This window comes from Nicotiana attenuata, chromosome 1, assembly GCF_001879085.1.
Source record: "Nicotiana attenuata strain UT chromosome 1, NIATTr2, whole genome shotgun sequence".
NCBI lineage: Eukaryota > Viridiplantae > Streptophyta > Magnoliopsida > Solanales > Solanaceae > Nicotiana > Nicotiana attenuata.
The window spans coordinates 24,717,622-24,731,444 of record NC_031989.1 but is presented as its reverse complement, the minus strand read 5'-3'; the positions used below and the strand labels follow the sequence as shown (position 1 = coordinate 24,731,444).

General features: G+C 42.1%; 1 pseudogene; it reads right to left on the bottom strand.

Moving 5' to 3' along the window:
- On the bottom strand, positions 316-3,710 carry LOC109219764 (annotated as a pseudogene).

The following is a 13,823-nucleotide window of genomic DNA, read 5'->3' as shown; positions in this document are numbered from 1 at the left end:
TGTATAATTATCTCTCTATGACAGCCATGTCGACTTTTTAACATTACTAATAATAAGTCTAGAGATTTTGACCAAATATTTTGAAACCGTAATCCACCACTTTTGAAGTTTATGATAATTATAATATTTTTATGGCTATGAAATTCTGAAACTTATAATGTTATATTAAGCATTTTACAATATTTGTGTGAATATAAAAGCTTTTCAGTAAACTAAAAAGTTCTAAATTAAATTATTTTTTACTTTACAAAGCCGATGAAATGACAATATTGCCACATGAACTGGAGCGCAAGTCTTACTAATGATAATCAAACAATCAGTACCGAAGGTAAAATTTATTATTGACATCAGTTTATTATGTAATACGTCAAACCAAATTAGGACACTTACACATTCATATCATTTCCATTTTCAACTAAAATATCTAGGCATATATAGCTGCCTGTGTGGCTAATCTTGTACATTTTTCACAAATGAACTCTTTTATACACTCACTTCCTTGTTGAAAATCCAGCTAAACTTCACTTGACGCAGCTCCAACTTCTTAGCTCTCTCATCGGCTCTCTCTTGCAACCTTTTTATCTTAGGTGGCAATCCACACACAAAATCTTGCGCACGTTTCGCCTCATCCTTAATTCCTTCAAGCTTTTCCAATGCCCATCGATCGATCAAAAACTCCAATATATCTGCATAATCATGACTTGTATACACTCCTAACCTTTGAGCCACAGCAGCAAAGTGCTCGAATAGATCTGGATCACACCCATCGTACATTAGGTGGCAGGCATCGTAATCCTCTTTTTCATCATTTTAGCAATGGCTAGCATGGAGTCATTTGGGTCCAATTCCAGCAATTTCTCAACCATTTTGACGTAGGCGTTTTCGTGTCGCTTTTCGTCCGCTGCTATTGTTCCACATATGCGTGCTAATATTGGGTCGGCAACCTTGGCTAGACGAGCAGTATTGCCATGTGACACGAATGTTGCTCTTTCTTGGAATGATGTGTACACAAAGCCTAAGTAGGGGTTGTTCTCTGTTCTTAAATCCTATAAAGTCAAGGATTTAACAACTTCACTTGATAAAGGGTTTAAGCTAGCTTCATATATAGATATTTCTTTTTTACACGATCGATATCATTGTTAATTATTATTTTTCTCAGGCTAACAAATACTTAACACTTATCATAGAGATTAACGTACAATAACTTTACAAGTGATAATTGTGTAAATTGCACCGTCAGTACATAAACTTTAAACCCTTTTGAGGAGTAAATTTGCATGCAATCACTAATGAACACTCCTTCGTGAGAATAACTTTTTTGGTAATATAGTTACCAACAAAATCAAAACTTGATCTATAACGCAATATCCCCTTTTAGCTGAAGTTCATTTCCAAATTAAAGTATTTTCATTCTTTAGCAAACTTGTTCGGTAATAGCCATGAGAGGTGAAGTTGAATTAGGTTATTTAATTTGGAACGTACTTAGTCCGACGTCGCTAGCTCCTTTATTCCTCCGCCTTTGGAGAGGATCAACGATTTCATGTGCAAAAGCACATGCCTTCTTTTCCATCCATATGTAAACACTCGTAAGAGAAGGTCACTTTTTGCCACGTAAATATTACTCCCTCGGTTTCAAATTAGATAAGGTAATTTGACTTGTCACGGAGTTTAAGAGAAAAGAAGAAGACTTTTGAAATTTGTGGTTTTAAAAGCCTAAGGGGTAAAATGTTTGTAGGCCCATGACATTTGTGTGGTTACAAAAGCTTTTCATTAATAATAATAGTAAAATGAAAAGTTTAAAGTTGAATTATTTCCAATTATAGAAATGTCTCATTTTTTTTTTTTTGAAACAAACTACTCCCTCCGTTCACTTTTACTTGGCATGTATACTAAAAATAGATTTTCATTTTTACTTGTCACTTTACGCATATCAAGATAAGACAAATTTTTTTTCCTGTTATACCCACAGTATTTATTACTCATTTCTCAAATCTAATGAAATATGCATTAACTAAAATGGGTATCATGGTAAATTATGCGCTTTATTTATTATTTCTTAAGATACGTGAAAAGTCAAAACGTGCTAAGTAAAAGAAGTAATAAGGAAAACGTGTCATCTAAATTGAAAAGAGGGAATAGTTATTACTCCTATGTCCGAACTTAATGAAAGACGCACGGCGCCCTGTAGACTAATTAAGTGCCGAATCCTTTTTAAATTTAATAAGTACTCCCTCACTTTCGTTATAATTTGTTTGATATAGTTCGACGGCACGAATTTTATAAAATAAATATATTTAATGATTATAAGATTTTTGAAACTTGTCATATTAAATATGTCAAAATATTTATGTGGCTATAAAAACTTCTCATTAAAAAAAACACGAGAAGTTCAAAAGTTCATTATTTTTAAATATAGAAATATACCGATCTATTTGAAATAAACTAGTAAAAAAATAGTACACAAATAGAAGGGATCGGAGCGCATTATATTATCCACCGAAAGACTACCTAAACGGGTCTGTTAACAACTTTACTATTTCTTCCATTCCAATTTATGTGAACCTGTTTGATTGGGCACCGAGTTTAAGAAAAAATAAAGAATTTTGGAATTTGTGATCCTAAACAAGTTAAAAAGGAGCTCAGAGTATTTGTGTGGTTATAAAAGCTTCTCATTAAGGGTAGAATTGTAAGTTTAAGCTAAATTTAGAAAGAGATCATTTCTTTTTTACACGCACCAAAAAGGAAATAGGTTCACATAAACTAGAACGGAGTAGTAAAAATAGAAGCAAAATATTTTAAAAAATTTAAAAGAGATATTAATCTATTTGCCTCTTGGCAAGCAAACTATGCAATGAGGTAGTTCTGTTCCAAACAAAAATTGTCAAGCCAAAACAGGCCAAGCAAAATCTACAACTGTTACGAATCATATAGAAAATCACCACCCCCTTTTGTTAAAGTATTAATTTACGTACGAAATACCATATACACCAAAATGTAAGAGTAATTTAATCAATTATAAAAGATTACTTATCGTTTTTTAGTTATCTAAACCCCTAAAAAGTTTAGCCGGATTAATGCACGGAACTTATACTCTTTGTACACATTGAAAAAACTTACCACTCCGGATCCAATCAAATGTTGCACAGTCCTTTCAATCATCTTCATGTCAACACGACCAGAAAGGTATAAGTATGTTCGTAGCAGATCTCCGTGCCTATTTTCCTCAGCTGACTAGCCCCTACTCCAAATAGCCCAAGGAGATGAACTGGACATAGTATCATCACGAACCCCATCAAGACTATTAATCCAAGTTTGATAAGTTGGCAAAGCTTCTTCAGTTATCATATCTCCCACAAGCACTACAAGGTAATCGTCTGAAAGTTCACAAGTCCGTTTCCTTAGGGCCCGAACTTCGTCGACGAATTCATCCGACGACTGAGATGGGTCCGGAAGGAGATCATTGGGCTGCCAGGAATTTTCAACGGGCTTGAGGAGAGGGAGAACGCTTTGGGTCACCCAAGGCTCTAATGACTTGAACACTTCTAACTTTTCAGGTGGCATTGAATGGGTAACCATTTGGCGATTTAAGGCCACGGCTGAGGGTGGAGGTAAACGGCGGACAGGGTGGTGGCGCTGCTGCAGTGGAGTACTGCATGCTAGGGGGTGGGAGAAAGCCTTGGCTTGCATGGCTGGGAAAATGTGGATTAGCCTATTTTACAAGATTAGAAATACTGTTGTGAGAGTTTAGAGTCGGCCAATAATTTATACTTGAGGGAGATATGAGTAGGATTTTGTTTTTTTGTAAGGTACAGCTACAACTACAAGTCCTCCCTGACCAAATGTTTGCTTTTGATAGTTTGGCTGGTGGGTTGTCTCGTATCTGTCATTTTGGAGGATTAGATCAATTATCCATTGTGTTAACATATAGGGTAATATTCTACCTTGTCTCCTTTCTATCTATATTTCCTTGCTTTGGCCACAGTCTTGAAGGAAAAATATTCATTGTTTCTTTTAAATTATATTAATTTTTAATGATAAGTGATACTATTATTTGAAATTGAATGCAAAATGCACTTATCATATATTCATTTTATTAGCATATACATAAATATGACAAGTGTTTTTTGTCCACCAGAAAGATGCACCTCTATTTTTCTATTATTCTTTCTTCTTACTCGCTAGCTATATATATATATATATATATATATATATATATATATATATATATATATATATATGCAAGCCTATTTGATATATTATTTGTTTTATGCTTTTACATCACATAAACTATCCCATGAAATAATAAAAATAAATAGGCTGTTTAATAGATGATAAGTACTTTTTTACACTGCGTATAAGTTAATGACGCAAAGAAAAATATAGCAACACATGATTAGGGACCAAGAAAATATATATATTCATATTGTTACATGTATCAGATCGATAAATATATGATATTATTAGTGTGGTTTACATAAAGTTTTATATAGTTAATTAATATGTATCTTAGATATCGTGTTAATTAGAATTGTATCACTTAATTTAATAATATTTTTATTAAATTTAAAAATTATTTCTAAAAATCAAAAGAATTAAATATTGATGGATGCTTATAAAAAAGCACATCACACACATATTCGAATGAGTTTACTTTTTTTATACAATAATAATTGTAATGAAAATTTTAAATTATCGACTCCTTTAAAAGATAATTATAATTCGTAAAATTAATCTTTGCTCAAAAGTTATCACATACTTTAGGAGTATAAAACAACATAACTAAATCACGGAAAAATCATAGCAAAACGTAATAATCCATTGGACCAACTGAAGGAAACGAAAATAAGTACTCAACTTTAGGAAGAGAATCATAAAAGCTTTTATTGATGATATTGCTTTGGTCTGCCTCTCCATGAAGAGGTTCAGAGCCTTACAATGGTATTCCACATAAGTGCATCGTTCTCTCTTTTTCTCTCTCCTCTCAATAGTTAAGAAGAAGCCCCCCTTAATATGGTTCCCTCTGTTGGTATTTATAACTGTGAGCTTCGTGAGCTGGCAATAAGTGGCCGTGACCATGTTGTGATTTTGCCTTCATGATGACGGATGGGTCGTGGCCTTGTTGATCGAATCAGATAAGGGTTGAATACCGTTAATTCTGAGTGGTCGTACCACTAATTAATCATGAATTAGCTTAAGACGGGATTAGCTTCGTTAATTATCGTGGGATCGGATTCTGACCCATACAGTTAGTCCCTCCGCTTATTGAGGTCGTGCCTTGGCCGAGCTTGATGAGTGGATTTCATCGACTGCAGTTTGAGAAACTCGGATAGGGAGGTTGGCTGTCGTTTCGGTCGAGGCCGAATTCTCTTTGGCGATGGCCCTTAGCCTTGTAGAGTGTGAGTGTTTTGTTATTATGTTGTCAAGTCGTGTTGTCAAGTCGTCGTTCGGTCAAGGTCGAACTTTTCCCCCTTGGCGAAGGCACCTGACCCGTTAACTTAATTCGAGTGAGGTCGAGCTTTGTTGCGCTCTGATCCTTACGTTTGTTTGGGAGCATAACCGTCGACTATGGTGGACGGGTCGTATGTTGTGCAGCCGAAGGGAGTAGGGGTACGCTGGATACGTGTTTGGCGACGTCCATCGTTCTGAAGGCGCACGGAACATCCTCTCGGCGTTCATGGGTCGTTGCAACCGTTTCGCAGGTGAGAAGCCGGTTGGTGACTGAAAAGCCGCTTCGCGGAGCCTGTCATAACGACGTGCGTTTCTGTAGAACCGAATAGGTTTGCGGTTGGTGTAGTTAATGAAGGCTACTGGGGCTTGTGAGAGCCACTTGTGTTGCTTGTAAATAAGGGCTAACCCATTCATTTTTTTTTTATATTCTCATTGTTTGTCCGAGAGAGATTCTGAAGAAGCTTTTCTTCCTGCTAATTCACCTTCATCTTTGTTCTTCGATTGATATAACTTCCGTCTTTGTCCCTCAAACTTTGTTTCTTTCTCGTTATTGAATCAATAATGGCAGGCAATTCTTCCCAAAACGTTCTTCTGATGGATCTTCCGGTTAACTCTCCGGTGACTGAAGGGCTATCTCCGGCAATGGGCGGTGCAGAACTGGTAGAGACCGATGAAGCTCCATCGGTTGACGAGATAGTATCTCTGCCCGGAGGTCCGATGACTGATTTCACCGCCGATGGTGGGGAGGATCAGGTGGATGAAGCCCCGTTAATGGGGGAGATTGGGAATCCCAACTACGGGGACAGGGGGTCATCCCCAGCTATGCTGACGTCGTTCTCGCTAGAAGCGAGGAGAGGGTCCACACCGACCGTAGGGGATACTGCGTCTTTTACGCCTATCCCTTCAAGTTGGGGTTTAAGCTCCCGCTCCTAATGCTAGTGGTTGATTTCTATCGTTATTACGGGGTATGCCCGGGTCAGCTTGCTCCTTCTCTTTACAAATTATTAGCAATGCTTATCAAATATGCAGAACTGGCCGGTAGGGAGGTCACGCTGCAGCATGTGCTTAGCCTCTACGCTCCCTAGAGAGTTCGTGGTACCATGATTCGAGCGTGCCCTCGCGGGACGAGGGGCCTGACTGTGAAACTGGATGATGAGGTCGACCCTCGCCCTTTCGAGCACTTCTTCTACATCAGGACTGAACATTTAGTGGCGTGCTCTACTGGGTTCCCAGAGGCTTGGAATCATGCACGTAAGTTCCTTAACCGTCGAATTCCCTTTTATGCCCCTCCTTACGTCTTGTGCTCATAAATGTTAACTCGTATCAATTTTGTAGCCGAAAAGTTGCCGCCGGCTCCGTTGGATGGGATTCGTGAGTGGGTTGAGGCCGTGCTCCCCCATACGGTGGGGATACGCACATGGGCGTCTTTCTGGGAGAGGCATGGCCGTAGGCCTGCGGCAGGTAAAAAATTGATTTCTTCTCCTGTTCCGCTTTGTTTCAACTCTATTCATCAACTTTGTTTTTCTGTGATCAGGGAGGGCACGCCGCGTCAGGGCCCCTCAGTTGGCCTTCCGTCGGCCGGGTGCAACGTCTCGACTTACTACAGCGCCGGTGTCGCGCCCAATACTGAGGGCGGCATCAGTTGAATCTTCAGCGGTTCCTTCTCCAGCACGGGCCGCACTTCGGGACGAGGGACCATCGGGGGTTGTACGCCCTAGAGCGGAATCGCCATTAGATGGGGAGGAGGAGAGGCCATTGATAAGGCGTAGGGTCGTGTTCACGCCGGCTCCTCCTGTGGTAATTAATTTGGACTCCCCCCGGGCAGATTCGGAGCAGAGTGTGGCTGCGGCGCCTGACCCTGAGGGTGGACACGCAATGGGGGTTGCCCCGGTTGGCTTATGCCATGATGATGCTGTCGCTTCGGCGACTCAATTGGTGGTTCCAGTCGTTGAGACGGGAGGTAGTTCCTCATCGGCTGCTAATGTTGGTGAGGCAAGCGCTCCTTCGGTGGCTACGGCGGGTGGTTCTACCTCGCTGGTGGCGGAAGGAGGAAGGGATGCTATAGGAGAGGAGTACGAGTCTGAATCCGACTTGGACCCCGATGACGTCCGTATGTTCCAGGAAGGCTTCACCAATTCAGCGGTGCGCGCAGAGGGGCGGTCTCGCTTCGTCGAGGTTCCCACGGAGCTGAACTTATTGCTCCAAGGGAGTAGCTTGGTCCAACAGTTTGAGCTGCTATGCTTGGAGGCCGAGAATGCGTCGTTGAGGGACGTTACGGATATCGGTTTGATGAATGAAGTGGCCGTGATGGGCTTGAGGGTATGTACTATGACGCCGGTTCGCTTTTTCTTTTCCTTAGTTTGTCCTTTATCTTAATCGTTGTCTTTGCTTTGCAGTCTTATTTGTTAGAGGTGGAGAGCATTCGTCGAGCCAACGTTCGTTCGGGGATATTTTTGCGGGCGCTAGAGAAGTACCGCCGCTACCGAGATCGATGCCGAGAGATGCGCGCGCGCTTGAGGAATGATCCCCGTAGTCGGACCTTGGTCGAGGAACTGGCAAGACGGGAGCTTCAGATGCAGCAAACACTTGTCAGAGCGAGTGCTCTCGAGGAGCATATCAGGCGGAAGGATGAGGAGCTCGAGGCGGGGAAGAGGGCTGCAGCTGAGTGTGAGCGCCAGGGCCAGGCTAAAGCGGCGGAGGCCGCTGCGGCATGGATCGGGAAAGTGACTGCGTTGGAGGGTGAAGTCGCGGTATTGAAGCTTCAGGTGAGGGATGCCTCGTCGAGGGTTGGGGCGTTGAAGGAAGCTATCCACGTGCACGAGTCCCAACGGGCGTTGGAGAGGGCTGCTGCGGCCTTTAGAGAAGCGAGTCTCGAGGAGCGGATCGGTGTCTTTGAGCAGGACATCCAAGTCATGGCGGACCGGATCACAGCCTTAGAAGAAGAGAATCAGCGCCTACGGGACCAAGCCGCTTCTTCCAGACAGGCTCGCGAACTTTGGGTCTTTACCGAGGCCCAACGTGATGTATATAAGAATTTGTGGGAGGCCGGCATCGTGATCGAAGCTGCTTTCGAGGGAGCGCGTCAAAAGGCTCGTGAGGCCCGTACCGACTGTGGTTTTGACGCGGCGACACCAGAGGCTGACGCTGGCGCAGATGGTGGCGCGGATGGCGCCAAGTAAAAAGATGTTATGCATTTTTTCTTGTCTTGTTCGCCGTTTGGCGTTTAGGTGTTTCTTGTTTTTCTTTTCTCTTTCCTTGTATTGATCGGCCTTGGCCGGGTGTAAGCGGGGATGACCCGCAATTAATTTCGTGGATAGATGAGATCTCCTTTCCGTTATTTGCCTTGTATCTGTTTCGTACCTCCTCTTTTTCCCCCTTAGCTTTTTCTTTGCATAAGCTTGAAAGGGTGATTTGCCTTCGAGTTCGACTCTGGTAGGCATGTTAGTTTTTAATTGTTGATGACTCTTCTTCTTCGACTCGGGGTGAGCGAGTCGGAGCCGTTGCTTGGCGATAGCGGCACTTAGCCTTAGTCCCGGTTCGGGCGCGGTCGAACTGTCGGCCATCATGATAGAAAACACGGCCTTGTAGTTTGACTGGGGTCGGATTTTGCGTGCCTCCAATCTTAGTTTGAGTTGGGAGTACTTACTTGAAGGGCGAGGGTGCCTAACCTGCGCCTCGATTTGTTGGAGGTTGGATTTTGCTGAGTTCAGTGATGAAGGCACTTGGTTCGAGTCCCGGTTCGACTATGGTTGAACTAGTTATATTTGAGGACGAAGGCGTCTAGCCTTATTGTTCGAGCGAGGTCAAACTCGTTGGATTTGATGGAGAAGGTGCGTAGCCTGAGTCCCAGTTCAACTATTGTTGAACTTAGTCGGTTCTGACGGCGAAGGCTCATGGCCTGAGTCCCAGTTCAGCTGTTGTTGGACTTTGTCGATCTTGATGGCAAAGGCTTATGGCCTGAGTCCCAGTTCAACTTTTGTTGAACTTAGTGGCGAAGGCGCACAACCTTGATTAAATGGCGTAGGCGCATAGCCTGAGTCTTGGTTCAACCGTAGTTGAACTTACTGGCGAAGGCGCATAGCCTTGATTTAATGGCGAAGGCGCATAGCTTGAGTCCCAGTTCAACTGTTGTTGAACTTCTTGGCGAAGGCGCATAGCCTTGATTTAATGATGAAGACGCATAGCCTGAGTCCAAGTTCAACTGTTGTTGAACTTTGTCAATTTTGATGGCGAAGGCGCATAGCCTGAGTCTTCGTTCAACCGTAGTTGAACTTACTGGCGAAGGCGCATAGCCTTGATTTAATGGCGAAGGCGCATAGCCTGAGTCTTGGTTCAACCGTAGTTGAACTTACTGGCGAAGGCGCATAGCCTTGATTTAACGGCGAATGCGCATAGCCTGAGTCCCAGTTCAACTGTTGTTGAACTTTGTCAATTTTGATGGCGAAGGCGCATAGCCTGAGTCTTCGTTCAACCGTAGTTGAACTTCTTGGCGAAGGCGCATAGCCTTGATTTAATGACGAAGGCTCTTAGCCTGAGTCTTGGTTCAACCGTAGTTGAACTTCTTGGCGAAGGCGCATAGCCTTGATTTACTGACGAAGGCGCTTAGCCTGAATCTTGGTTACCCGTAGTTGAACTTCTTGGCGAAGGCGCATAGCCTTGATTTAATGACGAAGGCGCTTAGCCTGAGTCTTGGTTCAACCGTAGTTGAACATACTGGCGAAGGCGCATAGCCTTTATTTAATGGCGAAGGCGCATAGCCTGAGTCTTGGTTCAACCGTAGTTGAACTTACTGGCGAAGGCACATTGCCTTGATTTAATGGCGAAGGCACTTAGCCTGAGTCTTGGTTCAACCGTAGTTGAACTTACGGGCGAAGGCCCATAGCCTTGATTTAATGGTGAAGGCGCATAGCCTGAGTCTTGGTTCAACCGTAGTTGAACTTACTGGCGAAGGCGCATAGCCTTGATTTAATGGCGAAGGCGCATAGCCTGAGTCCCAGTTCAACTGTTGTTGAACTTTGTCAATTTTGATGGCGAAGGCGCATAGCCTGAGTCTTGGTTCAACCGTAGTTGAACTTACTGGCGAAGGCGCATAGCCTTGATTTAATGGCGAAGGCGCATAGCCTGAGTCCCAGTTCAACTGTTGTTGAACTTTGTCATTTTTGATGGCGAAGGCGCATAGCCTGAGTCTTGGTTCAACCGTAGTTGAACTTACTGGCGAAGGCGCGTTGCCTGAGTACCAGTTCAATTGTTGTTGAACTTTGTCAATTTTGATGGCGAAGGCGCATAGCCTGAGTCTTGGTTCAACCGTAGTTGAACTTACTGGCAAAGGCGCATAACCTTGATTTAATGGCGAAGGCGCATAGCTTGAGTCTTGGTTTAACCGTAGTTGAACTTACTGGCGAAGGCGCATAGCCTTGATTTAATGGCGAAGGCGCATTGCCTGAGTCCCAGTTCAACTGTTGTTGAACTTTGTCAATTTTGATGGCGAAGGTTCATGGCCTGAGTCCCAATTCAACTGTCGTTGAACTTGATCGATTTTGATGGCGAAGGCTCATGGCCTGAGTCCCAGTTCAACTGTTGTTTAACTTAGTGGCGAAGGCGCATATCCTTTATTCAATGACGAAGGCGCATAGCCTGAGTCCCAGTTCAACTGTTGCTGAACTTAGTGGCAAAGGCGTATAGCATTGATTCAATGGCGAAGGCGCATAGCCTGAGTCCCAGTTCAACTGTTGTTGAACTTAGTGGCGAAGACGCATAGCCTTGATTCAATGGCGAAGGCGCATAGCTTGAGTCCCAGTTCAACTGTTGTTGAACATAGTCGATTTTGATGGCGAAGGCTCATGGCCTGAGTCCCAGTTCAACTGTTGTTGAACTTAGTCCATTTTGATGGCGAAGGCGCATAGCCTGAGTCCCAGTTCAACTATTGTTGAACTTAGTGGCGAAGGCGCATAGCCTTGATTCAATTGCGAAAGCGCATAGCCTTGATTCAATGGCGAAGGCGCATAGCCTGAGTCTTAGTTCAGTTGTTGTTGAACTTAGTGGCGAAGGCGCATAGCCTGAGTCCAATATTGTGGGTATTGAGTGCTGAAGCTCGGTTTTGATTCGAGACCTTGAGCGGCTTACCCGTTGTCTTCCCATCCTGGGTATATAGGTTGTCTTGAGGCGACTCTCGGCTCGAGATATCTCCGTGCCGGTTTCTGGCCGGAGCTCGTATCAGGGATGCGGGAGATGCCTTACAGAGATCTTCCCTTAGGAGGGGCTTCTTCTTCTTCTTTGCACTATCCGAGATCAGAGAGAGAGAGAGGACTTGGATCTTGATTTGAGATCTTCGAGTTCCCCTTGTCCGACATGCCGCTTTGGTTTATTTGAGCTGGGTTGCTTTTGTTTTCCTTTTCTGGCATTTCTTCCTTTTTGGTCCAGGGAAGAACTACGCGATTTTGCTAGGAAATCCCCACAGACGGCGCCAAATTATTTTGCTCAAAAGTTATCACATACTTTAGGAGTATAAAACAACATAATTAAATCACGGAAAAATCATAGAAAAACGTAATAATCCATTGGACCAACTGAAGGAAACGAAAATAAGTACTCAACTTTAGGAAGAGAAACATAAAAGCTTTTATTGATGATATTGCTTTGGTCTGCCTCTCCATGAAGAGGTTCAGAGCCTTACAATGGTATTCCACATATGTGCATCGTTCTCTCTTTTTCTCTCTCCTCTCAATAGTTAAGAAGAAGCCCCCCTTAATATGGTTCCCTCTCTTGGTATTTATAGCTGTGAGCTTCGTGAGCTGGCAATAAGTGGCCGTGACCACGTTGTGGTTTTGCCTTCATGATGACGGATGGGCCGTGGCCTTGTTGATCGAATCAGATAAGGGTTGAATACCGTTAATTCTGAGTGGTCGTACCACTAATTAATCATGAATTAGCTTAAGACGGGATTAGCTTCGTTAATTATCGTGCGGTTGGATTCTGACCCATACAATTAATAATATGAAAATTAAGACAGATTAATTTGTTATCGCATGTTAATTACATTGATAGATTACAAATCTTTTGCAGTACAATATATAAGTTAAATCATATTGGAGTCATGCTTTGACGCGTTCTTCCTCAATCGTTGCATTGTGTAAAAGAGACGCGTAGCTACGTTACATTAAAGTATAGCGACAAACCTATAATAGCACCTTTTGTACTACTCCGGATTAATGTGTTCGTACACATAACTCCAGCTTCTAATTAATTAATACTATTTTTTTATTTGTTTAAAAACATGGGTAATCAAAAATTTTACATGGTAAATTTGTTTTAATTGTCTGATGTAAAATTTACAGAATAGGAAAGCACTGAAGTAATGAGTGATGTGTCATAAGCCTGCCATTAGTATATTTTGACTAATTTATGACTAGACAGGTCTTCTTTTGCCAGGAGTTCCCACGGAGAAGTCTTGCTCCGGCTTGCCAAAAGCGTTTAATATTGAGGAATAATTCAGATATTTTAATGAGTCAAAAAATAATGTTGTGATTTTGCTATTATAATGAGTAAAATTCAATAATCATATGTGAAATGTACCTTTTCAAGAAGGACTTTTAGATAAGTGCGCTGAAACAATTTTTTTTTAACGCGGCAAACTTCTCTAAAAAGCTTTGTTTTTTTTTTTAAATCAACAGAAAAAAATTAAACACCATGTTTAATATTTTAAAGTTTGTTGTGTTCTTGTTGGTTCCCAAGTACACGCAAGTGTACGTGGCCGTCAAGTAATAAAGTAACTCGAAAGTCCGATGTCGAACCTACAAAGACTTAGATTGATATTAAGCAAACTAAAATCAGTTAACCGTCCAAGATATTTAAGAATGATGTTTATACTAATCTACTATTGCGGAAATTAAACAAGTAACCAAGTGAGATATAGATTCCAGGGTTGTGGTTGGTTTATCAATCCTATTGATCAGTTCGTACTACACATGTTAATCCAAATTTTCTATGATTGCTAGTTGACCGGTTCGTTTATATAAATAGCATGTTCCCACGATACTATCCGTCTATCCATAATATATCAACCCTATATTCCTATGGTCTTGAATCTATCATGAACGAATATAATACGGTATTCAACTAAGCAAGACTGTTAGGTATACTCCTATCCTAACCGCGAAATCTTTTCCCAAGCCACGGGTTCAGAAATAAGCTCTCTCTAATTCTACTCTAATCTAAACACGATTTTCCCAAGCATATCATAGATAGTAAATGCAACTCAACTGCTGGCAAAACAATCAAGCAATTATCCGCAGAATTAGAGAAACAACCAAAGATGATAACTCGAATTAACGGTAATATAATTAATAAATATCAATATTCATGACAACTACAACCCT